At 33.4% G+C, this 26,133-nt stretch overlaps 1 protein-coding gene across 1 annotated transcript in view; it reads left to right on the top strand.

Moving 5' to 3' along the window:
- Positions 1-26,133, top strand: part of LOC129809752 (TWiK family of potassium channels protein 18) — a 244,932-nt gene that overhangs the window by 65,105 nt on the left and 153,694 nt on the right. The window contains exon 3 of the mRNA XM_055859806.1: positions 19,941-19,984. The gene's annotated coding sequence lies outside the window, so the exon portion shown is untranslated. The remainder of the gene's footprint in view (positions 1-19,940; positions 19,985-26,133) is intronic.

Here is a 26,133-nt window from a genome sequence, read left to right as displayed (position 1 = left end):
TTCTTCTTAAACGTCTTTTTCTTCTATTTTGCGGTGTTTTTTTTTTGCTCATCTGAAATAGTGAGAAAATCTCAAGTTCCCCAAATTGTAAATGGTTCCAAATTACCTCATTTTACCCTATAGAGAAAAAGGTGTGGCAAAATGTCCTAGACTCAGCGAAGTTCTGGAACTCGTGACTTAGATGCTACATCTCTAAAGTACATTCATATTATTTACCATTTACCGGTTTTCAACCGATTTGAACCGATTCCTAAATCATTCAAAAGATCCCACAATGTAGTTTTAAGAGTAAACAATTTATTTTCAGAAAAAAAACTTATCGGTTTATTACGCTTCACAACTAATTTGAACTGACTTATAAAACTTGAAAATGTTATCTCTCGGGTTATCTACTACTAATGGGAACCGGTGAACGTCGGGGAAAGAAGCGTCAGCTTAGAAAATTTTAGATTTTCTCCCAAAGATCACAACCAGTCTCAAAAAGAAATTTAAAGACTCGAAAATTTCAGTTACCTAATATTTATTTATTTTTTTAATTACAAAATCAAGTCCAGTGCCCAAAATTCCATGCCCTGTGAAATTCCTGACTTTATGACAAAGCGTGAAAAGACAAAATTTGACCACTGAGAAAGGCTTGGCATTTGAGCCGAAGGCTCTGGTTGAAAAATCTAAAATTTTCTTAGATGACCCTTGTGTTCCCGACGTTTACCGGTTCCCATGACTTATAAATCACTCAAAATATTGCCCTAAATTCCTTAGGAGTAATAGAATTGATTTTCTGATGAAAATTATTTATCGGTTATTATGAATCGGTTTATAACCGCTTCACAAGCGATTGGAATCGATTCTGTTTTATCGTGAATTCAAAGACCTTTCCAGCGAATCTAATGGCCCAAACAGACTGACAATAGAACGATTGCCCTTCCAAGGACAGCGCTCGAACGACAACTCATACATGTATACCAAAACTGTTTCACAAATATTATGTTTTCTGATTTTTTTTACTATGTATTAAAACTATTTTAAACTCTAAACATTTACTTAAATAGGAAACCCATTTTTCATTCTCATTTTGGATTTTTCCTTCGCGGAAACACAAATTTTCACAGCTTTTTCTTCAATATTGACACTTTTCCATTGGAAAAATCCACTGGAAAGCAGTGGTGAATTTCACATACACTGTGTTCTGATAAGTTTTTCGTGTAGTTGTGGATTATTGTGCATCAAAATAAGGATGAATCCAGCTGCTCTTGCTTTAATTATATTGAATCAAAATGCATTATTTTTGCAATTTCTTCTTCTCTTGTTGCTCAAAAAAAGAAGGGTGATACACAGAAGATGGTGGGTTCATCCCATAAACGGGCTTCGAATGATCCAGGGCGCTGGCGAAAATCTCTACAAAGAAGTTCTACATTTAAATGATGAGGAAACTTTCTTCAATTTTACAAGGCTTAAGTTTATACAGTTCAATGAATTATTGCGATTAATCGGTCCTTCGATAAGGAAGCAAAGAACCAGACATGATATAATTAATCCAGAAACCAGACTTTTGATTACATTAAGGTACAAATTTGAACAGGTATATTTATTAGCATAATTATTTTTGGATAATATTTGTCATAAATTGGGACGGAATTGCAAAAGTGTTTGCTTACTCGTAATTTTCTATATTGTTATTATTTTTCATTGAGTTTTCTATTATTTTTAAAACTTTCATTTAACTACAGATATCTCGCCACCGGGGACAATTTGAATACTTTACATTTTTTATTTCGTGTGGGAGTGAGCACAGTTAATGAAATTATCACGGATACCACTGAATCAATTTGTCAGATACTGTGTCGTACAGAGTTTCCAGATATTACAACGGAAAGGCTTATTCAAATTGCTCACAAATTTCAAAGACGAACCAAATTCCCTAATGTAATTGGTGCTATTGATGGCAAACATATTACTATGAAGGCCCCTCCGAATTCTGGAACACTATTTCGTGATTTTAAAAAACAATTCAGCATTGTTCTATTAGGTGTCTGTGATTCAGATTACCGTTTTATTTATGCAAACATTGGAGACTATGGGTCTATTTCAGATGGTGGCATTTTCAGAAATTCTGAGTTGGGAAAAATGTTAGAAAATAATCAATTTCCACTTCCACCAAATGACCCTTCTACCGGACTACCGTACTGTTTGCTCGGTGACTCTGCATTCCCGTTGCGAAAGTATCTGATGGTACCATACAACTTAAAACGAGACTATAATGCGTCCAAAGCCACGTATAATCAGGAACTTTCAAAAGGCAGAACAATTATTGAAAATTCTTTTGGAATTCTTGCTTCAAGATGGAGAGTGTTTGCCAGTAAAATAACTCTTTTGCCAGAAAAATCACAACTGATCACCATGGCATGTGTTTGTCTACATAACTTCATCTTATCAACAGGAGACTCAAATTTTTATAATCCACCTGGTTTCACCGATGTAGTTGAGGAAAATGGAAATATACATTTGTCTGGTAGTTGGAGAGATGAGACAAATATTTTACATCATATAGATGTATTTGGTTCTGGAGGTAGACCTCGAGAGGAAGCAGAGCAATACAGGATTACAATTAAAGAATTTATAATGAATCAAAATACTGCAAATTAATTATTATTTTAATATAATTTTTATTTAATAAGTAACTTCAACTTTGAAATTCAACATGAAATGGGATTAAATTCATATACATACCATAGATGAAGAATATATTCTTGAAAACTGATTTTTTCGCAAACGAGAATTTTTTTTAATGAATTTTCGTAAAGGATTACGGAAATAATCAACAAACTAAATGAAGCAAAATTATCTTATCTTCACGAAAGCATTAATTTGAAATTTGTGATCCTTTAGTTTAGTTCATCTCAATAAAATCGTCCCACAGAGTCATGACCAGGTTTTTTGCTTTCTCGGCTACAAAATCAGCGAATTTGCTGATTATAGCCTTGGTTTCTGGTGGAATTTGTGTGTTATTTTGAGATGATGGAATGGAGTATGACGTAGGGTTCTCTTGATTTAAAATAATATCATCTGATGGCGCAGAGCTCGTGCTTGGACCAAATTGATCGAAGTTAAGTTTTTCTCCGTGCTCGACTTTACGATTATTTGATGACTGAACAAAAGTCCTTACAAGTTCGTCGTTTTTTTCCACTGATTTCATGATCGCTTTGGCAACCATTTGCACATCGGAGTCTCTTTCGGACTGCTTCTGACGCCTTGTAATTCTTTTCACTTTTGGTTGAATTTCCGAAATTTCGTCATCATCGTCGTCGTCGCTCAAAATTATAAGTGGTCGTTTCTTTCGAGGCTGAGAGTCAAAATCGGTCAAAAGGTCATCTATTTGATGACTGGTCCCCGGTATCGGATCCAATTTGCTTTCATTTCTAAGTTTAACATCAACATCATCCCTGCCACGACTTTCCTGATTTCCAAATGCAATTGAATCAAGTGTTCTAAAAAATAATTGTGAAGATTATGCGTTGTTAACAGATACCAAATTAAATAAATAAATTATGAACAATTCAAACATATATCAGTATTTTTTTATTTAGGGGTTTTGAATACTAATATTTACTTGTTGTGCTTCAAACTATCGTTGAGGAAAGTCATTTTCTGCCCAAGAAAAAATTTGTTGGTTCTTCGCTTCGATTGAACAGCAGATGAGGTGGGCACCTGAGAATTTTTGTAGTTGATGTATCTCTTCTTTAGTTTTATCCACTCTTGCTGAACAATATTAGCTGTAATATATACACAATGCACCAGAATCAAAGTATCAGAAATGATTGTGGATTTTCGAAATCAAAATTTGTAATGTTATCACCTCTAGAGCCCAAAATATTCGCCAGCGAATTCCATTTGACTAAATTGTAGTCTCGCAGGTAATACTCAGGACAGCCCTTATCCCACAAGCTCCTTTCGTCGCGTACCAACTCCACGAGTTTTTCCAATTTCTCTTCAGTCCAGTGCGCCATGAGCACTTTCGATGATTGTTCTGCTGCTCGATTAGTGTAAACGAGAAAAATTAATCAACTTTTTTCCTTAACTTTTCTGCCCTCACAATAACTCACTTTGTTTATTTATTTGACACTGGAAAGATCTTGGAAAATTTCATGGGAAATCACTGGAAACGCGCCTTTTCCATTGGAATTCTTTTGGAAATTCTTTGGGAAAGGCGCCAAATTCACTGGAATAAGAGTGGTGAACTATTGTGAAACTCACCACTCCTTCGAAAGAAACTCCCCGGACAGTTTCCTTCGAAGGTTTGTGTGTGTGAGCTTTTGAACGACGGCGGTCGTGTGAAAGAAATAAAGCTTATGTGAATGACGCGAGGGAAAACGAGACAAAACATTGTCTTTGGAACGTTTGTTCTTCCTTTGTCAGTCTGTTTGAGCCATAAAGGTCAACCCATTCCGTTAAGAAATTAGGAATAATTCAACGATATTTTCGTATAAAGAAGAAATTTCCGACTGGGTAACCTCTAAAACATTTCCAAAAATGAAAAAATCGTATGACACGTTTTCGAGCAATCCCAAAAAACATGGTTTTGGAGGATAAAGGAAGGTGTTAGGGGAAAATAAGAGAATGTTTAAGGACCCTGGGACGAATTATGAGGGATACCATGAAGGTTTCAAGTCGCTATCTTTTAGCGTTTCTCCTCTAGAGCTGGCGACAGCCAGACGGACAAACAGCGTGACAAAGCGATTATATAACTGGTCTCTCTGTGGTGTTCGAGCAGTAAGACGTTTAGTTGAATTTTTCTAAAATCTGGGACCGGTTCAGACCCTTCTGGGATTTCAAGTCTTTCCACACATCCATGAATGAATGTAATATGATTAATATGATTGATCCTGATCTGATGACTAAATACACGCCCCTGGCAAGATGTCTGAAATTTGAAGCCACTTTCTCATATTTCGATTTAAATTTATATGGGAATTTTTTTGCAGTCGCGAACGTTACACCAAATAACAAAAAAGTGAGAAGTTTTTCCGTATTATAAGATACTTTTCCGTATGGAGGGATAAATATACTAAATTTTTGTTTAAATAAATTTTTTCCTCGGAGCACTGTGAGCTGAGTCCGAGGTCAATTTAGGAATTGGCTTCAAATAGCTCCATATAAAAAAAATTAACTTGCCACATGCTTGACTAAATGTAATGTGACTGATCCTAAGCAAGGATTCCAGAGTCTGGAATCTAGGTACCTGGGGAACCTTAAGCACCCTGTGTGTATGAAAGAGTGTGAGAAAGAATTATAAGTGAACCTTTCCAAACTGTATCCTGTGATATCTTTACGAACCTGTAAATAAATGAATTACTCAAGTATTACGGGAAGGCTTTCAGGCTTTGTACACACTCCGGCTTTGGACACTTCATACCTATCCCATAATACGATACTTGTTTTCAGTTTAAGTTCAGCAAACATTCAAATCTTACCAAGGAAGTTGAATCTAATGAAACGAAATCTATTACAAAAAATAGGTATGATTATGAAGGAATCACACCTAAAATTAAATAAAATATTATAAAAAAAATCACAGAAAAAACAGTAAATTTTTATGACATTAAGTGCAAATATCACTATGAGAATAACAAAACATATTCCCTCAATTTTTTTTAGTGAAAAATGTACATAGGAAAAAAAAACAGGACAGAGAAACATTGGTTTGGAAGTGCAAATAGAGTCCTGGGGCAATTTATATTCAATTTTTTTGTACTCTTGCCTCAAACCTAACCTGGGTGGTAGATTTAGACAAATAGCACATGATCCATCGCGCTAAAAGTGGAAAGCTTTGAATTTTCAAGAGACACATAGTGTACAGATGATGGAAGAGCATGGAATAAAAAGAGCTTTCGTGATGGTAACTTGAGATTAATGCAATTTCATCGAAGCTCCCCTTTTTTATTGGCTTCCACACACAATTTCGTGATCTTCCGCTAAAATTCATCCATTATTGCTGAGGATGATGGGTTGTTGGTGCCATAAAACATTTGTCGGCTGGGCGAAAAGCTCCCAGCATCAAACAATGGCCTCGCAACGCTATCTTGTTGTCCTCTTGTCGTATCCGCCATAAAAAAAATAGTCCTCATTCTTCTGGAGCTGTGCTGACTTTGGTGTTTTTTCCTCATTTTGCAATTTTTTCACAGGATATGCCCCTTTTCGTGTAGCCACATTAGTGTGTCAACGCATGGGCGCCACTTGGATGGGGTGTGAAAGCTCCTAGAAACTCATCTTTTTTATTTTTGATAAAGTGGCTTTACACGGTTGGCCTCAGTGTTGAAAAATTTGAATGAATATCTTTTTGGAAGTATCCCAAGAAAGGAGAAATTTGCATTTATGTACAGTACACATTTGAATAAAAATGCAGAATATATTTTAACTAAAATTAATGCTGCTGTTTAAATAAATTCATGTGTAGATAGAAAATCTTTAGACTTAGTAATTTATCTCAAAATTTATAGATGTATTAAAAAAATTGTTAAAATGCAAGAAATTTTGAGATTAGATTTTTTTTTAGTTTTTGAAGAAAAACTTTGTAGATTTAGAGAAAAAATCAATTCAATTTTCAAATGTTGAATTATGTATTTTTAAGATCATAATAATTGATGACCAAGGGTCCCATACTTTGAGAAATGCTCGTATACGTGTTTTAGATGCTATACCCTAGATTACAGATTACAGTGGGGGCGGTTCTTCGCGGAACCGTTGCACTTAGGCCTCCTTTTGGGCCTATTATGCTATACCCTAAGAGGAGTGTTGCATAATTTGTTTATAAAATTGTTTAGTGATCCTTCACTAGAAACAAAAACTTTTTTTTTGGAAATATTGCCCATAATTTAGAAAAAAACTAAATTTGTAAATGATTTGTAAATATTATCAAATTAAAATACCAATGTATATGTTTGGTGATCCAAGTCAAAAGGAAACACCTAAAGCCCCCAATAGACTCAGGCTAATCTTTTAAAATATATAACGCCAAAATTTAAAATTTCAAGGACCCTCTATTCGCTCTATTCAATCATCTTCAGTCCTTTGTGTAATTCCTTAGATACACTTACGATTTAAACTGAGAGACTGCTTAACGTAATTATTATTAAAATAATGATTTGACTAAATTCTTATGCGTTTCCCATTAATTAAGCCGTTTCTCGGCTAAAACCGATAGACGTATCGCAGTCAAAAACTGATGGAAATGTAATTTGATCAATATTTTGATTATGATTACGTTAAACTGTCTGTAAACTTAAGTCGTAAGTGTGTCTAGGGCATAAGATCCAGACTTGCCATGGTGATTTGTCCATGGTGATGGCCTACCCCTGTGTGTTATGATGGGACAACCTCATGGCATGACCGCTTTTTCTCCATCTTGCACGGATACGCGATTTGGGTTTGACATCCTGGACTTTAGCGGCGATCGCTAATAGAGAGCGAGTACTAATTAAGAGACGGACGACAGAGCGAATTGGTTAGTGACTAGACTTCGGATAAGGCCGTGCGTATGTGAAAACCAGAGGAGCGGATCTAGTTGAAAGAGCGGAACGGGTGGTAGGTTTTGATCTCATGCTTGACCCCCTTACTAACAGCTCACAGATTCTAATAATTCCTTTGGTACGTGGATATAATATTCTTTCAGAAATAAAGTTAACATTGGTGTATGATATTTTTATCTAAACCTTTACGAATAAATTTTACAGGATAAATATTCTCAAAGATCAACCTGAGTCCTTCACTGAGAGAAATCCGAAAAAGTTAAAATAGCATTCCGGAAATGTTAATTTTACCCTGCAGTATTGATCCGAAAACGGTGTAAATATTACCCTTTTTGGTGTATTATGGGTTAAAGTTACCCTTTTTCATGTTGATTTTACCCTTAAAAGGTGTAAAATTAACATTAAAGAATGTTGATATATTTTTACACCTAAAAGTGTTAAAGTTAAAAAAAAAGATGTGAAAAAAGTTAATCGCACCCTCTTTTTTTCTCAGTGTTTGAAGCTTTATGCTCATGAGTTTAAATTTTTCCTAAAGTGTTTCATTTAGTTTTCAGTTTAAAATCAATTTGAAACGATTTATAAATCACTTTAGAGATCATCCAAATCAGCGTAGAAATATTTTAATTTTAAGCAAAAATTAATTTCATAAATTTTTTTCTGCTTAGTATTGATGGCTTCGCTTCAAAACCGATTGAAACCGGTTAAAGCTTGTCAGGTTTCCAAGACCATTCCAAGGAATCAAAACTTTTTTTAATCGGTTGAGAAATAAACTTTCTAGAGTCTTTTAAACTATTAATTTAAAAGGATCCGTTAAAGAAGGGCATTTGCCTTTCAGAACACATCTTAAAATTAATTTAAAAAAATCCCACAAGTCATTTCTAAATATTCCAAAAAGATGTTTTATTAAGGTAAATGAATAGGATTTAAGAAAAATGACTTATGGGAAGTTATTCCAAGACCTTAAATCTCTATGTTTAACCGTTTGGCCTCTGGGTCTGCTCACGGCCGAACGGAGAAACAGGTTAGGCGAATAAACATGCTGAACGTAGACACACCTACGGCTTAAGCTGACATACGGCTTCACGTAATTACAATCAAAATCATTATTAGGGCCTTGACAGACCTGAGGATTAGTCGAGAGATGGCTTATCGTAATTATATTCGAAATAATGGTTAAACTTCATTTCCATCATTTTCCACTAAGTCGTCTCTCGGCTTAAGTCGTAAGTGTGTCTAGGGCATTAGACCACATTCCGATCAGTTTCTTACTAAGCTGTCTCTTGGTTTAAGCCATAAGTTTATATAGGACAACATAACATTTGTTTTAAATCGTCTCATTTATCTCATTTGGAAAAAAATACCAAAATATAGTCTCAGTATGGAAAGTGTTTTTTTATGGATTTAAAAATAAAGGAATTATTTAAGCAATGACTCTGTCTCTTTGGAATCTGATCAATAAAAAAGAAAAAAAGAGGAAAATACGGTTTTGGTCAATATATTAGCAGATTGATCAGTATTATTTTAAATATATTTTTAATTTTCTTTGAATATTATATATTTTTTACATTAGTATTCCCAAATCTAAAATTTAAAATTCAAACAAATCCAAAATATAATGCTTTTTTATATTGTTATTTATGGTCAGTAAAAGAATTCAAATTAGGCCATCAAAAACCAAAGTGTGATCATAAGCTTTTTAAATTAAACAAGAAGAACCAAGATTGTTCATAAAACTTCTTTCTTTTCGACTTTTCAAGAATATTTTTCAATTTTTGGTAATTCACTTTTTACGATATTCGTTTTTTCAATACTGAGTTTTTACAAGCAAATTACTAATAATTTTGCTGCTACCAATGAGGAATTTGTTCTCCAAATAATGCAAATACGTATGTGATATACACCATGATAATTTGCCTTCGACATAACTTTAAAGCTTTCGTAACTTTAAAGCTGTGTGGATTAGGGTGAAGAGGAAGAAGTTGATGTGAAGTGAAGAAGAAGCCCTGGCATCAGGCAGAAAATGTTCACTTCAATCTCGAATGTATAATTAATACCCTGGGATGTGTTCTATAATGGTATTATTTTCGATTGAATGATGCTTCTCGCAAGAAAAGCAATCCAAATGCCACCAAATGTTGCTGTCTTTCTGTATCGTCCCACGCCTCTGTCCATTGTTTGGGTTTTTCTTCCGTGAGCAGAGGGATAAGATCGATCAAGAATATTTATGTCAATCAATCATCATACAATCTCGGGGGCATGTGACAGTTGGGCTCAATATCACCTACATATAAATGGTGAAAAGGGTGGAAAAATATGTCCTTTAGAAAAAGAAACGTTGTGAGATGTGGGATTAAACACTATATTGAGGATATAAGAAGGAAGAAATCCAAAAAAATAAACCACATAAACATCTCTCTAATTGGTGAAGCATGGTAACTTCTTATATGGCAAAGGAAATATAAGCTCTGCGGGGATTTTTTTTGTGTGTGAAAAGCTCATTGCGCTCCAGTCTTTCATGCGTTTTCTCCATTTGTGAGACTCCTCGTCTAACCACGATACCACTGGTTTTTCTTTTTGAAGATCCTCCGCCTCCAAAAAAACACTTTTATGAGGACTCTGAAATCCATTTACTTTTGCATGCAGAATCTTTTATTAACTTTCTCTGGGAGCTTTTTATGCTTTTTTATGCTCAAAGCAGAGGTAAGAATAAAAAGGTGAACGAGAGAAAATGTTGATTATTATTACATCTGCAATAACTTGAGGAATTTAATTAAAATTGCTGCCAAATGTGTCTCATGGAAATTGCAATTTAAAATGCTTTTTAAAATTACCCCCAAAAAGCGTATGCTAGGTATTGAAATTGTATTGAATTTCCTCAGTTTCCTTGTCTCTCAGTTGGTCGTTTGCCCTTCTCAAAGTACTTTTCAATGGAAAATTTGCATTAAATTTCTATTTGTGAAATTCATTTCGATATAAGATTACTTTTCATTACACTTTTCTTCTGTTATTTAATGTATTTTCACATTAATTTCAATTCAATTGCACAAGAACTATTTACTACATATTTATTATAATTTGAGTGGGTCAATTTGACAATGTTGAAGTTGTTTTCGAGATTCGAGACGCATTTGCCAAACGTTTATAAACTATGTATTTGTATTTAAATTGACTTAACCTACACAAAAAAAAATAAATCGGAAATTGTTCGTAAATTTTTGTGAATTCCAACAGGAGACTTACGAAATACTCGTAAATCGTTTAACCTACTAAAAAGTTCGTAAAAGTTTGTAATTTTCACAAACTTTGTTCGTAACATGATCACTTGATGAGTAGGGGAAAGTACTCTAGGTTGGACCAGAAATATGAAGTTCAAACTTGATGAATTTTTTCTGGGAAAATGGAAAATGAATCCCAATTTTTATTACACCGAAAAAATCTCTAGTTTATTGAGACCCCATGCTTATCTCATTTACCATTCAAAATCCCTTAGTCTCTTTTTACGAGGTAAATAAAAATACTACGTCGATATGGTCCAAGGCATGGTACAATTTATGCCTTCGAATGTGACGGTACATGCCTTTGAATCTAGAATTTTCTCGGAAAATATTTCTATCGAAACACTAAACGATCTATTATTGATTAGCCGTAGATGTCTAATACACTCACTCCACTCACTGAAACTATCACTGCAGTGAAAAATGCTAACAAATCCAAGGCATGGTACAATTTATGCCTTCGAATGTGACGGTACATGCCTTTGAATCTAGAATTTTCTCGGAAAATATTTCTATCGAAACACTAAACGATCTATTATTGATTAGCCGTAGATGTCTAATACACTCACTCCACTCACTGAAACTATCACTGCAGTGAAAAATGCTAACAAAAAGAATATATTACAATTTTTCTGAAATACTGCTTTTCTAATAGGAATAAATTGTTAGAAAAGTCATATTATCGATATGACAACCCTAAAATACGACTGTAAAAAGGGTAATACTTTGCCATTTTGAAGTTAATAAACTGAGGTTATTTTGTTTCCGGAAAGAAATTGAAACAAAATATTGGAAATTGTTTCCTAAATGATATCAATCAAATGTCTTGTCCTTTTTGTGATCCTGCAAGATCACCATGGTGAGCAATGAAATAACTCTAGCCATGTACCGACTTGAAGACTATTAAATATCTTCATCAGACCATCATTTCCGGACTCTCAGAAAAACAACACACCACACAATCACCATTCTGATTGGGGTGAAATGAAAGTAAAGCTGCAAAATTTGCTATTTTCCTCACGATACATGGAATAATCCTACTTTTAAGTAAGTAGCGCAATGTGAAGCAAAACATACAAAAAATGTGAGGTTAATAACCAAATAATCAAATGGCGGTATAGTGTTACTAGATAAGCATTCGAAGGTATGAAATTCTTAAATTCGAAGGCAAGGTATGGGTGGTTTTGCAAGTTATCCATCACCCACAAATATGGTATCCTTTTCGAGAAAAACTATGATGACGATAATGAACATTAATTAACTCTTTATCATTCACACTAGTCACTTTTTTCCAAAAATCATTTTAAATAGGTATAAAATACATGTAAAGTTCAACATTAAAATGAAGCTTTGACTTCATCTTCAATTTTTCTTATAAAAGCATAAAAACGAATCACTAGGCTCTCTATTTTTGGAGAAGACTCGTAATTCATCATTAGTTAAATATTATTTGATAGAAATGTGTAAGTCTTTTAGAAAAACCAAAAGAAATTCACATTATTCGAAGGCATGAACGTTCGAAGGGAGAGTACTTTCCCCTATTTCTTGTACTTTTACAAAAAATTGTTCGTACATTTTTCTTTGTCTGGCAAAACTTTACGAAAAATAACAAAATTTTACAAACATTTTTCTGTGGGTTTACGAACATTTACGAACAATTATTTGTAAAATAACAAAAAGAACTAGTCAGGTAATCATGTTACGACCAAAGTTTGTGAAAATTACAAACTTTTACGAACTTTTTAGTGGGTTATACAATTAAGGCGCGTTTTGTAAGTCTTCAGTAAGAGATTGACAAACAATTTTACGCTACATTTTTTATGTGTAGTCATTTTTCATTGGGTATTAGCTGTTTTGAAACATAATGCGCATTTTCCATATATCTAAATACTGTTCCTAAAATTTTATATTTCCAAGTCATTGTCATTAACTTCACCATTATCGTCTAAATTTCATAAAGTGTGGAAAAATAATTAATTGTTTCACAAACAGAAAAAATGTGACAGCAAAATACTTATTAAGTCTTAGACAATATAAAAAAAAACTTTTTTTAAACAAAATTTAGAGTGATTTATTTAGTTAAGATATAATTATTATTATATGATTTCTGTAAAGAAAAGCTAAAATAAAATTGCTTAATAGCCATTTCAAATTATTTAACCCTTTATGGACGAGTGGGACACGAGTGTCCCAAAAACGAAAATAATTTTTTCGAACTATTTACAAAATAAATTTGTATAGTCAAAAAATTGTTTTTTAGACACCGGTATCCCACTGTCCTTAAAGGGTTAATCCGCATAATATCATTAACTTTTTACTGATAAAATATAAAAGTTTTATCTAACTGTATTAAGTAATATTCTTCCTATTTAGTTGTTACCTTAATTCGGTGTCGACCAAAATACTGAAATCCAAAATCAAATCCTGAATGGGTCAAAATCCCTAAGAAATAATATCCCAAATCTTTCAAGATTCCGAAAGTCCAAAGTTCGAAAAACCCAAAATCCCTATCGATTTTTTTTATCGATTCGAAATCTCGAAGAGCCTATAGATAATTTCCCTTTGCTACAATAGTAAAACTAATTATTTTCCAAAACACGGAAAATTTTCTTTTATCCCCTTACTAAGCGAAAAATAAAAGAGCTTGATATTGAGGCCTACAACATTTGGGACTTTGGCCCATTTGGGATTTCTCCTTTTTGGAAATTTGGAACATTCGAAATTTTGCCTCTTAGGGATTTTGATCAATTAGGAACTTTGATTCTTAAAAACTTTGGCTAATTTGGATTTTGACACATTCAGGATTTCAGCTATTTGGGGCTTTGGCTTTTCGGGATCTTGATCCATTAGGGATTTTGGCCCTTAAGAACTTAGGCTATTTGGGATTTAGTCCATTGAAGATTTAGGCTTTACGACATTTTGGCCCATTCAGAATTTTGGCTTTTCAGGATTTAAAAAATAAGGGATTTTGGCCCTTAAGAACTTTGGCTATTTGGGATTTGGCCAATTCTGAATTTTGGCTTTTCGGAATTTTGACTATTCGGTATTCTGACCCATTAGGGATTTTGGCCCTTAAGAACTTAGGCTATTTGAGATTTGGCCCATTGAAGATTTCGGCTTTTCGGGATTTTGACGTATTCGGGATTTTGACTATTCGGTATTAAGACCCATTCGGTATTTCGAACCCTTTGCGATTTGACCGGGGCCCCTTAATTTATTTAAAATCTACCACATGCGTATTCTTTTATTGATTTATTATAATTAAATTAGCTGAAAATTAATTCAAACAATAATCACGAATTTTCAATGCATAAAATAGTTAAATGTACTTAACAAATGCGAATTTTAAAAATATCAACATATAGATAATTTGATAGATTGTCCCATTAATATTCTGGCCAGATAGAGCTTAAAGCATTGAGAGCTTAAAAGTGCTGTCACATTTGCACAATAAAATGTTAATGTAAATGCGATTTACATTATTTTTTTACAATGAAAATATTAATATTATAGATTTAAAACTATTTATTCTGGTCAAGTCTACCTTTTCATCAATAACTTAAAACAACTTATAAACAATTAAGCGATTTAAAGACACAAATTTGATTTTAAAATGATTTGTTAATGACAATAATGTGAATTGGATTAAATTATAATGATATTAATGTGCAGATGTGATACCATCAGGGTAAGACAGTTAGAATAATAGATAAAGCTAAATTATTTTGTGAGATAAAATATTCATTTAAATGCGGCTAATGCTTCACCGATTAGAAATGTTTAAATAGATCAGTTTAAATAAAGATTTTGTAGCTCCTTGCAAAAATTTAAGTGAGTTTCTGACTCTCACAGAGATCTTTCATGGAAATTCCCAATAATTTTTCTTTTGAGCTATATCCACTCTGACTTAAAAGCTCGTAAACTCACAATATCTCCTCCCTTTCTTTTGGCAATCATCCAAAATATTTTGTTAAATCAATAATGACTTTCCAGCGTCACCACAGAGTGTTTCTTTGCCTTTCATATACCCCAATCCGTGCCTTTTTATAGCTAAAGGAATTTCAGCTGGAATTTATTTCATCGATTTCCAATAAATATCCCCACAGAGGACCCACCCTCTCATTTCAAAGGGATTCTTTTTGGCATGGAGCCTGGGCACAAAACGATGTGATTTCGTGTTTTGATTGCTTACAAGGGAGCTGATTTTGGAGCTTTCTTCCACTGAATTCACTCTCAATTTGCACACGCATATATCTCCACAAATGGCCATCCTAAATCTAATGTCTATGGTGAATAGATTTTTGGGAGAATGGGGGGACCCAGTGAATTGTTATGCTGGAAAATAGAACAGGTGTAGAGTGATTTAGGCGGAGTTTCTCACCATTATTTCCACCCCCTGAATGTATCTAGCAAAATTGTATATACATACATCGCAATTGAAATTGGACAGATTTATTGTGTTTGCTAAAGCTCATTGAACTCATTGCTAAATTTGGTTTTTGTGCCTTTGTAACTTCGGTAAGGTATACGAATGTCGCACTTTAAAGTTAAGTAAATAACAGGAATTGTGTTCAAGAATTGGTTTAATTCATGCCCTAGTTGCAAATATTAGTAACTTTTAGGGAAGAATCATATTGACAGTAAAATGTTCACCGCATTTCGTTAATTTACGCATTTTCATTGCAATTCTTACGCAAATTTTCCATTACCGTATTACCTTATCTCATACTCGGTGGCACTAGGTGAAAATAATATAAGAAAATTTAAGAAATAAAACGAAAATGCGATAAACGGTCATCAAAAAAACTGTTAATCGCCGTTTATCGAATTTTCCTTTTTTTTCTTTAATTGTCTTACATTATTTTCACCTAGTGCCACTGAGTATGAGATAAGGTAATACGGTAATGGAAAATTTGTGTAAGAATTGCAATGAAAATGCGTAAATTAACGAAATACGGTGAGGCTACGGCGAGCATTTTATTGTCAGTGTGATTCTGCCGTTAAGATAATTTTCCAGAATGGGGGAGGCTTTCAGGCTTCGCACATACTCTGGCTTAGAACACTTCGTATTATTCCCATATTCCTTTAACAAATCTGGCCTAATAGCAATATATTTTAATAACTAGTTCTAAGTCACACATTTCCTGAAAAATTAGGGTGTTTGAAGGCAGAGTCTGTGCGAGGCCTAAAAACCCTCCCCTAATACCTCTTACTATTGGAGTATTTCAATTTATCTTATAAATTCAATAGTAGACCCTGATTAATGCATTTAACATGATGATATTAGTACTAAAGTGAACCCAGCGCCACTATCGTTACTCTGGCAAAGCTACAATATAGCATAAAGTTGCCGTAATTAATGAAAATATCCATTTCGGCCCAAATCCATGTATAATATTTTTATGCACCCAAAATATTAATTTTATCGTGCAATTTAACATTAAATGTGCTTTTTAATTCCCCTCCCAGATGTTTTACGTGATAAATCATTGGGATCTAGTGTATGAATCCAAAAATGTTCATTTCTCTGGTGAAAATTCAATGGTATGAAAATTTTAATATGCCTTCTGTCCGAAAATTGGAATTCCATGACAAATTTATCTCAATATGTTGCCACAGAGGGAATCTTGGGGTAGTTTTATTGGCGAAAGGAGAGTTCGAGTGTCGGTGTAGATGGTGCCAAAAAGGCGCAAATGGACATAAATCTCAATTTGAAATGCCTCATCCTGTGACACATATGGACACACATTGGCGGTTACAAATCATCATTTATTAAATGTGTGTCCAACCCACGCCCCCACCAATGAGGTCAATCTAATGACCCTTGACCAATAATTTACACTATCTATCGTGCAGCGGATTCGGGTATTTTTTTTCAACATTTATACACCCTGGAGTTTTCTTATTTATGGTTGGTGGAAATCCAGATCGTGAACGTGAGGGACATCCTCCTGCCAAGCCCTCGGGATGCTGGGCTTTTGGGTGAATTAGACCGGAAGTAAATGGGAAGAGAGGCGTAAGGGTGCTTTCTCAATTTCTGACCCTTCATCGCCGGGGGGCGAATGGATTCAGAGGTTTTTTTATGGATGTTGAAGCCGTTTGAAGTTGCTATTCAAATAAGAAATGGCGGGCATTGAATAAAACCTCTCGAAATATAATATAACTGTATAACTTTACAGATTATTATATATAACTAAGATATGCAATCGTTAGTAGTATATCAATCAATAATGAACTATCAAGAGTTGTTTGAATGTTTATGTTCCGTTGATAGGCGAGCTTCCAATGTAGACATTTTGCAAATTCAGCGATTTGTCAATAAAATATCTAACTATAAGGTCTATGAAATATGACGAATAATATCATTAATATCATCAATAATATTTACACATTTTATATTATATAATTTTTTTATTTTGAAATTTTACGTAGGGGGAGGTGGGGCTACTTTGAGCTGTTGGGCTACATTGTTGTACGATTTTTTCTTACATTTCTAAAGGAATCAGGGTTTAAGATGTTGTAATTTGGATAGACAAAACAATTTTGGATCTAAATAAAATAATTGTAAGGCCTAGCTTCATTTAGAAATATAGTCATTCGAGGAGAGGTGGAACACCTTTTTAAATTCAATATTGTGGAGACGTTTTTAACGCGAGAAAAAAACGAATTTCACTTTAAATAAAAGTTTTTGCCCATCTTTCAGACCCCCAAAAATTCAATTTCAATTTTCTCGCACAATTTTAGAGGTAGAAAGCTGTAACTTGGGGGTTTTCATTAGAATATTGAAGGGCTTAAATAGACCAAATGAGGTGAAGATCGTGCATAGGGTTTAGGCAGGAAGCGAAGTGGTCCATCTCTTCCATTGTTCCATTTCTCCTCGAATTACTATATGCGAAAAAATCATATAACAATGTAGCCCCACAGCTCAAAGTAACCCCACTTTCCCCTATATTATTCACATCTTTAACTAATATTCAAAATTTGATCAATCATCGTGATCTTATATTAAGGAGTTACATGGATGACGCAGCTAAAGAAGACAGCATATTTCCTTGACATCTTCCCAAGAAACAATTTTTTCTTAATATAGTCTTGTTGAATTCCCTAAGTGAGGCATTATAGAACCAAAAATCTTTTTATTTGCTTATAACGCTCTTGGTTCTATCACTGAGACTACTATAAAAGAAGTGACTCACTCTTAAGGATCTTAAGAGCTTCTATAAGAATTTCAACCGAAAATTCTCACTTTAAGTCTTTTAAAAGTGTACTAAAAGACTTGTCTAATACTTGGTTCTATAAGGCAGCTGTTTTGCTTCTTGGGTTTTTTTTTAAACATATAAAGATGCAAATTTTAATTATATTTTCTGAAAATATAATTTGGAAATTTAAGAAACTCAGCCGTTGGGAGGGACCTGATCTTTGGAGATGGTTTTTGAAAAAAAAAGCATGTTTTCGATGGACAAGAATTCTCAGAACATATTCATCTGACTTTAAAAAACTAAATATTTCCTTTGGATTTTGTGTATTTGGCGGAATTCTAAATAATAAATAAATTTAAATAGAAATAAAGAATAAAGGAAAAGCAACAAAGACTTTAAGAAAGAGAACACCAATAAGGAATATACAGTTTAAAAATTATAATGAAAAAGTTTTATTTAAAATTGTTACAAAAAATCCCAAAAATAGGTTAAAGTGGCAAAGCGTATTGGCTGTAATTGAGTACGTAGAAGAGCATAGAAAATTGACGAAAAAAGTTTCTGAAAGCTTTCCACACCAAGGGTCGAAGGAGAAATAAAGTAGAAGAAAATGGGGGGAGGGCAAAAGAATGGTTGGCAAAAATTTATACAACAGAAAATGATAAACCAGATTTCAGTTGGAGACAAAAAAGTAGCAAAAAGAAAAAACCGTCATAAAGAGTCACATCGCAATTTTCCAAACCTATGTAAATATTACAAGAAGTAGTAAGTAATTTTCACAAGGAACGACCCCACATTGCGACATCCTTCTGGTGATAATCTTCTAAAGGCTAAAGGTCTAAGGACTTGATAAAGGCTGCGAGTGAGTGTTGAGATTATCCAAAAATGACCCTTGTAAAAAAACCAGAAAATGAAAAAAAATATTGTAAAATAAATTTAATACCCTTTCAGCTACTGAAGAAGGTCCTTATAAGGACCGAAAGCTCTGGGCAAAACCAAAAAAAGTGTTTTCATCCTAGGGTGACCATTTCCACTGGCGAACACCGGATATTTAAGTACAAATTCTTTGACGAACACCGGAAGCGACTAAATATTTTCTGTTAACTGATGAGTTAAATTCGTACTCGAGCTTGATCACACACTTTTACTTTAAACGCAACTTATTTTAGAAGACAAAACATGGTGTTAACTACTCCGAAAATAGTATTTTTTGCATAAAATTCCGCCTAAATCCAAATTTTATTAATAAATGTACCATTCAAGTACGAGTTTAAGTCCAAAAACTATCAGGAAATATTTAGTTTTTTGATATCAGATTGAGAAATCTGGTCCACGGAAAAGCATGTTTTTTTTCAAAAAACGTCTCCAAAAATCGAATCCCAACGGCTGAATTTTTAAAATTTAGGAATGAAAATTTTAGAAAATATAGCTTAAATGTTGTTCATATAAGAGCTTCCCCAAACAAGTACTAACCACGCCCGATGCTGCTTAATTGCTTAACTTAATTACTTAAGAGCTTAAAATGAATTTTTTTTATTATTTTGAAAAAAAAGTAAAGAAATAATTATGTTTCAAGTTTTTTATCCACGTAACCCCTTAAGAAACAATATATTAACTTTTATGTGTTCCTGTCATATATGGTCTTTAGTCCTAATGTTCCTACCCAGATCATAAATGTTCCAGATTTCCAGAGAATCAGTTTATGAAGTAAATCAATAAACAGTATTATTTATCTATTTATTTCTGGATTTATATCAATAGTGCGATTTGTATACAATTTAGGGCCGTTTAAATTTATATTTATTCAAAAATTTGCAAAGTTATATAGATCGATGGGCTGACAAAGTAATGCGAAGTCTTTATAGTAATTATTTATAATTTGTTTTATCAATTGCTTAGACAATCTTAAATCAAAATAGTCAAAAATAAATTTTCTTTTATTGCAGAATCAAAGAAAATCAGAGAGACCCCATTTAGATAAATTTTAAGTGTAAGTATCATTTAACAGCCCTTAAAGTCACTCAGTTTTAAGATAAATTTAAAACAATTCAAAACAATTCAAATCAAAAAAATCAAAAATGTGCATTTAAAGACTGATTAATACTCTCCGATTATTATTTTTAATTTTAAACAGTCAAAGCTTATTTGAACCTGTAAGCTAGAATGTTATAACTTTAAAATAACAAAGCTGAAATGTATATCATACTATTTAAGGGGTTTATTTAATTTTAAAGCTTAATTTTAAAGGTCGGTAAGGGTTTTTAATTATAAAGAGAGAAAATTTTGAAGCAGAATTGGATTAATAATAATTTCGATAAGCATCGGGATATGGCGCTAGGAAAAAACGGTTTTTTTCCAAAGCTTTCGGCTCGGGCTTCAAGCTTTCCTCAGTGATCAAATCTGTGTTTTTTTTATAGTAAGGTCTCCTTGATTCACAAGGGATAGAATCTGGGGCACTGAACTTATATTTCTATCTATTTTTGCGACTTTTTTTTTAAACAGTTTTCACTCTATAAGTGTTTTTTATTTGTGAGAATACTGATAGATTTATCATAAATTCCTTCGAAAAATGTTTTAGTTATTGTATGTATAAGTCGCTAACATATCCTGTGTCCATCAGTGTCTTATCTTTCTTAAACAACCCTCAGATAAAAATGATAGAAAACCATTCTCTTAGTTTGAACACATAAATATATTCAACTGATAAGAACAGTTTTCCTGAAGTAAAATTTTCCAACAAAATTCATGTTACCCCTCGAATTCATAAGGATTATTTTGAGAAAGAATTTCGGACACATCCCTCAAGAAATTCAATTGCGTGCGGCAATGGGATACCAAAGAAACACCTTTGGGTTATTGTCTTGCGAAAGACACTCCTCCATGCATGTGGGCTTTTTCCAAATTGGGGGTGTAACTCTCAGATGATCGTAAAAATGATGAATACTCCCAAATGTGAACAATAAGAATTTGGTGAGCCGTAAAAATGTTACACAATTGCTCCATATTCTAAGTCCACCCAAACCCAAACCCAGAAAATGAACCCAAGACCATGTGCAGATACTGGAGGAAACATTTTGAGGTGAATTAAAATTCGCAGTTCTTTCTCATAGACTTTTATGCTTGCTTTTCGATGCCCATGAGAATGGGATATAAGTTTAGTGGATGGATTGGGAGCAATTGTTCATAGAAAAGACTATCGATCATCTCAAACATACGCACTGTGTCACATATTTCAGCTTCTTGCGTACCTGCCAATAAAGAAATTCCCTGGGTGCTTATTGAAGCTTTTGGAGGATGGCAAAGAAGGAAAGTAGGATTCGAATTTACTGAGGATGTGAAAATCAACTGCTATATAGAAGACTCTTCGCATAACTTTGTTGGGTGGTTGGCTTTTTGGAGCTTATGGATGGCAAAATATGGCAAATCTGACATATTTAGTGGGAAGGTGAAGGTAGAAAAATGCCCTCAGCTCATAGTATTTATTTGTGGGATTTAGGGCCTATGTTTGCAATAAGAAATTCTGAAAGTTTCGGGTTTATTGAATTAAAATTCTTTGAGAAATTTTATCATCCACAGATTGTGTTTTTGGGATTGACAACAAAATGGTAATGACTTGAGCTAAATCTTTAACAATCGTACATTAAAAAATTGTGGATTCTTTTCGCAAAAAAAAGAATAAAATTTTGTGATTGAAGTGTTCCGAATTAACAAATATGCGTATATTGCTTTTTTAAGTACGTAAAATTGCAGATATTAATAAGTGAATAATCATCTCCATTAACCAAAAAATAATTTTTAAATTTATAATTTTGTTAAATTTAAAAACAATCATCAATTTTTAATTATTGAGTAATATGAAATTTTTTTGATTACCCAATATATTATTTCCGTATTCTGAATAATAATTTTCAAATGCTGATAAGAATAGAAAAGCAATTGACTCATTTCAAGTTTAAGATGATTATTTTATTGACACTTAGAATCACTTAAGAGAAGGTTTTCAGGCTTCGCACACTTCATGTTTTTCCCATATTTATTTAATGAATATGGAAATATATTTTATTAACTATAGGGGAAAGTACTCTACCTTCGAACGTTCATGCCTTCGAATAATGTGAATTTTCGTTTAGTTTTCCTAAGAAACTTACACATTTCTATTATGTATTAGTTGGCTTACCATCAATTGTTGATAATTCCGTGATAATTTAGTGTAAATCTCTTAGAAAAAATAAAAGAAATTCATATTATTCGAAGGCATGAACGTTTGAAGGGAGAGCACTTTCCCCTATAGTCTTAAGTCACACATTTCTTTAAATCGGGTCAGATTCAATTAAGAAAGATGGGAAAAATACGAAGTGTTCGAACCCAGAGTGTGTACAAAGCTTGAAAGTCTTCCCCCAGTAGTGGCATATCTAAAATAATTTATTTTACTACCTACAAAAAGTGGTTTTATCTTTCTGATAAAATTCTGTTTCACCTCAGTATAATGAATATTTATTATACAGCCAAACTTTTTTTATGACAAATTAAACGAAAATATTTTAGAATTGGAACAGAACTTTAGAAAGATATTCTTAAATTCTGCAACTTTTTATATCCCATAAGACTGAAATTCTGCACCTTATAAAAATTTAATTTTCTCAAAACCTTTTCGCATCAATGCACCGGAGTTTTAAGTTTCTGTTTGAAATTCAATATTTTTCACATGGGTTTTTTGAGGGAAAAATAATATTAACAGAATTTGAAAAAACACTGGACACATTTTCATATTAATCTGTAACTTTTTTGTTGCCCAATTTGCACAAATTTAATGTTCATTTTTCAACATTATCCATGTGTAATCGGATATTTATTCTCATTAAGTCCTTTAATACTACCGCCTTTCACTGATTGCCTAGGGCTTAAAGGTATTTCAAGCTCCAACTAATCAGGAAACTCGCTGAATTAAATACTGAATAACATGTTCATGTGACACTGATTCACTGACGAGTTTTAACTATGGAACCTATTCGAAATTTGGATTGTTTTTGTAATACACAACTATAACCATTAAATTCTGCTTCAGTTTTATCAAATACCCCTATTTCAAACAAAAAACAAGGTTGTAATGTCTCAATTCTGAATTGAAAAATGATAATTATTGATTGGTCAAAAGTTTAGCTGTTCATTTAATTATTATTTTTAATTCAAAACTGATAGGGTTCGCCCCTCTTTTAATGTTTCATAGGAAAAATGAGTAATTACAAAAAACTACACAAAAGTCATATAATAAAGAAAGAGAAAATGAAATTCAAAGATTCAACCTGACCTGAGAGGTAATTCACGACCGCAACCAGATAAATTTTTGACTGGTTACAGGTTAATGCATTTTATAAAAAAATCGTCTCACTCACTGCTTAAAATAAGGGAACGTGTTTCGGGTTAATACAAAATAGAGTGTTGTACGAAATAATTTGTTTTGATCATGGCTAAATTTTCGATTAAGCACGCAATCGGCAAACGAAATAGACAGTAACTAGTAACCAGTTGTGCCTGGTTACGTTCAAGAATTTGACCTCTGGTCTCGTAGAATCTTAGTAATGCCAACCAGTAAGGATCGGGCATGCCAGGGAAGGGAGTTGAACAGGACAACTGTGTCGACAAAAATAGTTTGCGATAGTTAGTTCGAGTGAGCTCTCGACACCAAGAGTCCCAGCACCCTGACCGAGGCCCCAGGAATCAGAAGTGAGGCCAAGTAATGCGGTCCCATGTTAAAATCAGACGAAAGAGAAATGAAACCGCTCTCGAACGAATAAGTGATAAGAGATCACAACCCAAGCATAGCACTGGGATGAGGAGCGACCTAACGAGGAGCAAGCGAGTATTGAATGACGTGATCTCACGAAAGCGCCGAAGATTAATATACGAGACTAATCGGACCAAGAGAACGACGAACTAAAAACGACACCTAGATTCCCAGCCCGTTCAACAAGCGGGATAGGTAGACATCTTACAAAGTTTGAAACAGAATTATATCATGAGGGATGCTTTCAAAAGCCTTAGAAAAATCATGTAGTATTATCACAATAAATTAACGATTGTCAAGTGACAATGCAATATCATACTGTACTCTAAGTAGAGCACTCGTAAGACCGGCTTCAGACCTGAGGTTTAGCCCAGTGCCCGATGATCTTGAAATTCGAAATAGCAACGAAGTATGAAAACTGACGTAGCACTCAGAAAACAGCTCTGTGGAAACGGGTCTTGATTTAGCTCTTGAAATAAGAACGGGCATTTGTGTCTTGGGTTAAAGACTATTTTACTTAAAGAAAAGCATTTATTTTAGAATACGCTTTGCCTCAAGAACGTACAGTCTTTGAATTTACATGCGTGGAAAAAATATAATTTCAAGTACTGAGTAGTTCTTAAAGCAAAGCTAAATGAGTTTTGATTCTAGTATCAAATTTTCTCTGTTATATCGCGACAAAATCGACGTACGCTCACAATTAAAAAGAGAAAATTAAATTCACATGTTTTTAATGAACCACCATTACATATACTTTTTAAACTGTAACTTGTCACATTCCCTCATTTTCTACTGAAATCCAAGCGAAATTGATCAAGTTTTATCCGACTCGAGACTCACATTTGGGAAGATATTTTTCCATCCGACTATCGATGAGTGAGATGCCTTTGAATATCGTGACATTTTTTTTCACAAGACCACCTCGCAAAATTCTTTCAAATATTTCACTATATAAATTTTCAAAATAAAAAATCATATTTCCACAACACTCCAGAGACTCGAGCAAAGCTTATTAGACACAATGTTTTATTTTCCAGGAAAAAATGTTTTTCGTTTTTCGAGCGTATTTCACCTATTCTCCACATATTTCTTGTCGGCACTGTAATTTATTAAACCAAAAGACACTTCACTACCTGTAGAGGCTTCTACCCACAATTTTAACTATAATTTCATTGACAAAACTCTCGAAAACAATCACAACTTTGCGAATTAATTGCACTGTGAATTGTTTTGTCTGTCATTTGACAGCACTGAAAGCCACTACTGAAAATTTTCTAGAGAGACGGTACTCTCTCTCTCTCAAGACACGGCAGCTCTTAAGTTGATCTGTTTTAGAAAACAGCTCTTGATTCTAAGCACGACATGTTTAGGTTGATTCGGGTCTTAAAATATTCTTACAGACAAGAGCTGTATTTTAGCAAGTCCCATACAAAGTTAGAACTGCCTTTTTCTGAGTGAGTGACTTAAACTTGAAGGCAGGACACAAATGTCCCTTCCAGAAGCATCAGTGGAAGTGGATTCAATCCAGAGTAATAATCGGAAGCTTTGGGAAACTGCGTATTTTATTGCTTTTTTTCAAAATTTAATAGATCACTTGCCAATCTTGTCCAATCTCAAGTGATAATTTACCAAAAATTCTTGATCGATAGGAAATTAGAGAAGTTAAGCCATAAAGTCTTAGGTCTGAAGCCCATATAATACTGTGACTACTACGGAATCCTGACTGAACTCGACAAGCAGTCTTTCAGAGCTTAAGTATATCGTGAGTTGCTCAAGAAGCAGAGCTTCGAGCACATTGGATAGAACGGGTAGAAGGCTGATTGGTCTAAAATCCGATGGACTAACTGGGTTACTATCCTTCGGGATAGATATAATAAGAGCAGACTTCCACAGGTTAGATACAGAAGAAGAAGCGATTTTAAAATTAAAAGTATAAGTCATCAAAGACAGTACGACAGGAAGGATAATTCTGATAAACATTTGAGACACACTTGATTTATTGAGCTTAAGAGCTTTCAAAGCCTTAGCTAATCACTAAGCACGATGATAGGGGAAAGTACTCTCCCTTCAAACGTTCATTTCTTAGATTAATCTGAATTTCTTTTATGCTTCCTAAGAGACTAACACATCATTATGATATAATTAACAATAACTGATAATAAGCTAAGTAATATTTAGTAAAAATTTGTAAGTCTCCTAGGAAAAAATAAAAGAAAATTAACATTATTCGAAGGCATGAACGTTCGAGAGGAAAATACTTTCCCCTACTTAAATATTTCATAGCATAAATAATTAAGTGCTATAGGGGAAAGTACTCTCCCTTCGAACGTTTATGCCTTCGATTAATGTGAATT

The sequence above is a fragment of the Phlebotomus papatasi genome, chromosome 1 (genome assembly GCF_024763615.1).
Source record: "Phlebotomus papatasi isolate M1 chromosome 1, Ppap_2.1, whole genome shotgun sequence".
Classification (NCBI taxonomy): Eukaryota; Metazoa; Arthropoda; class Insecta; order Diptera; family Psychodidae; genus Phlebotomus; species Phlebotomus papatasi.
The sequence above is the reverse complement of the archived record's forward strand: the minus strand, read 5'-3'. Positions and strand labels throughout refer to the sequence as shown.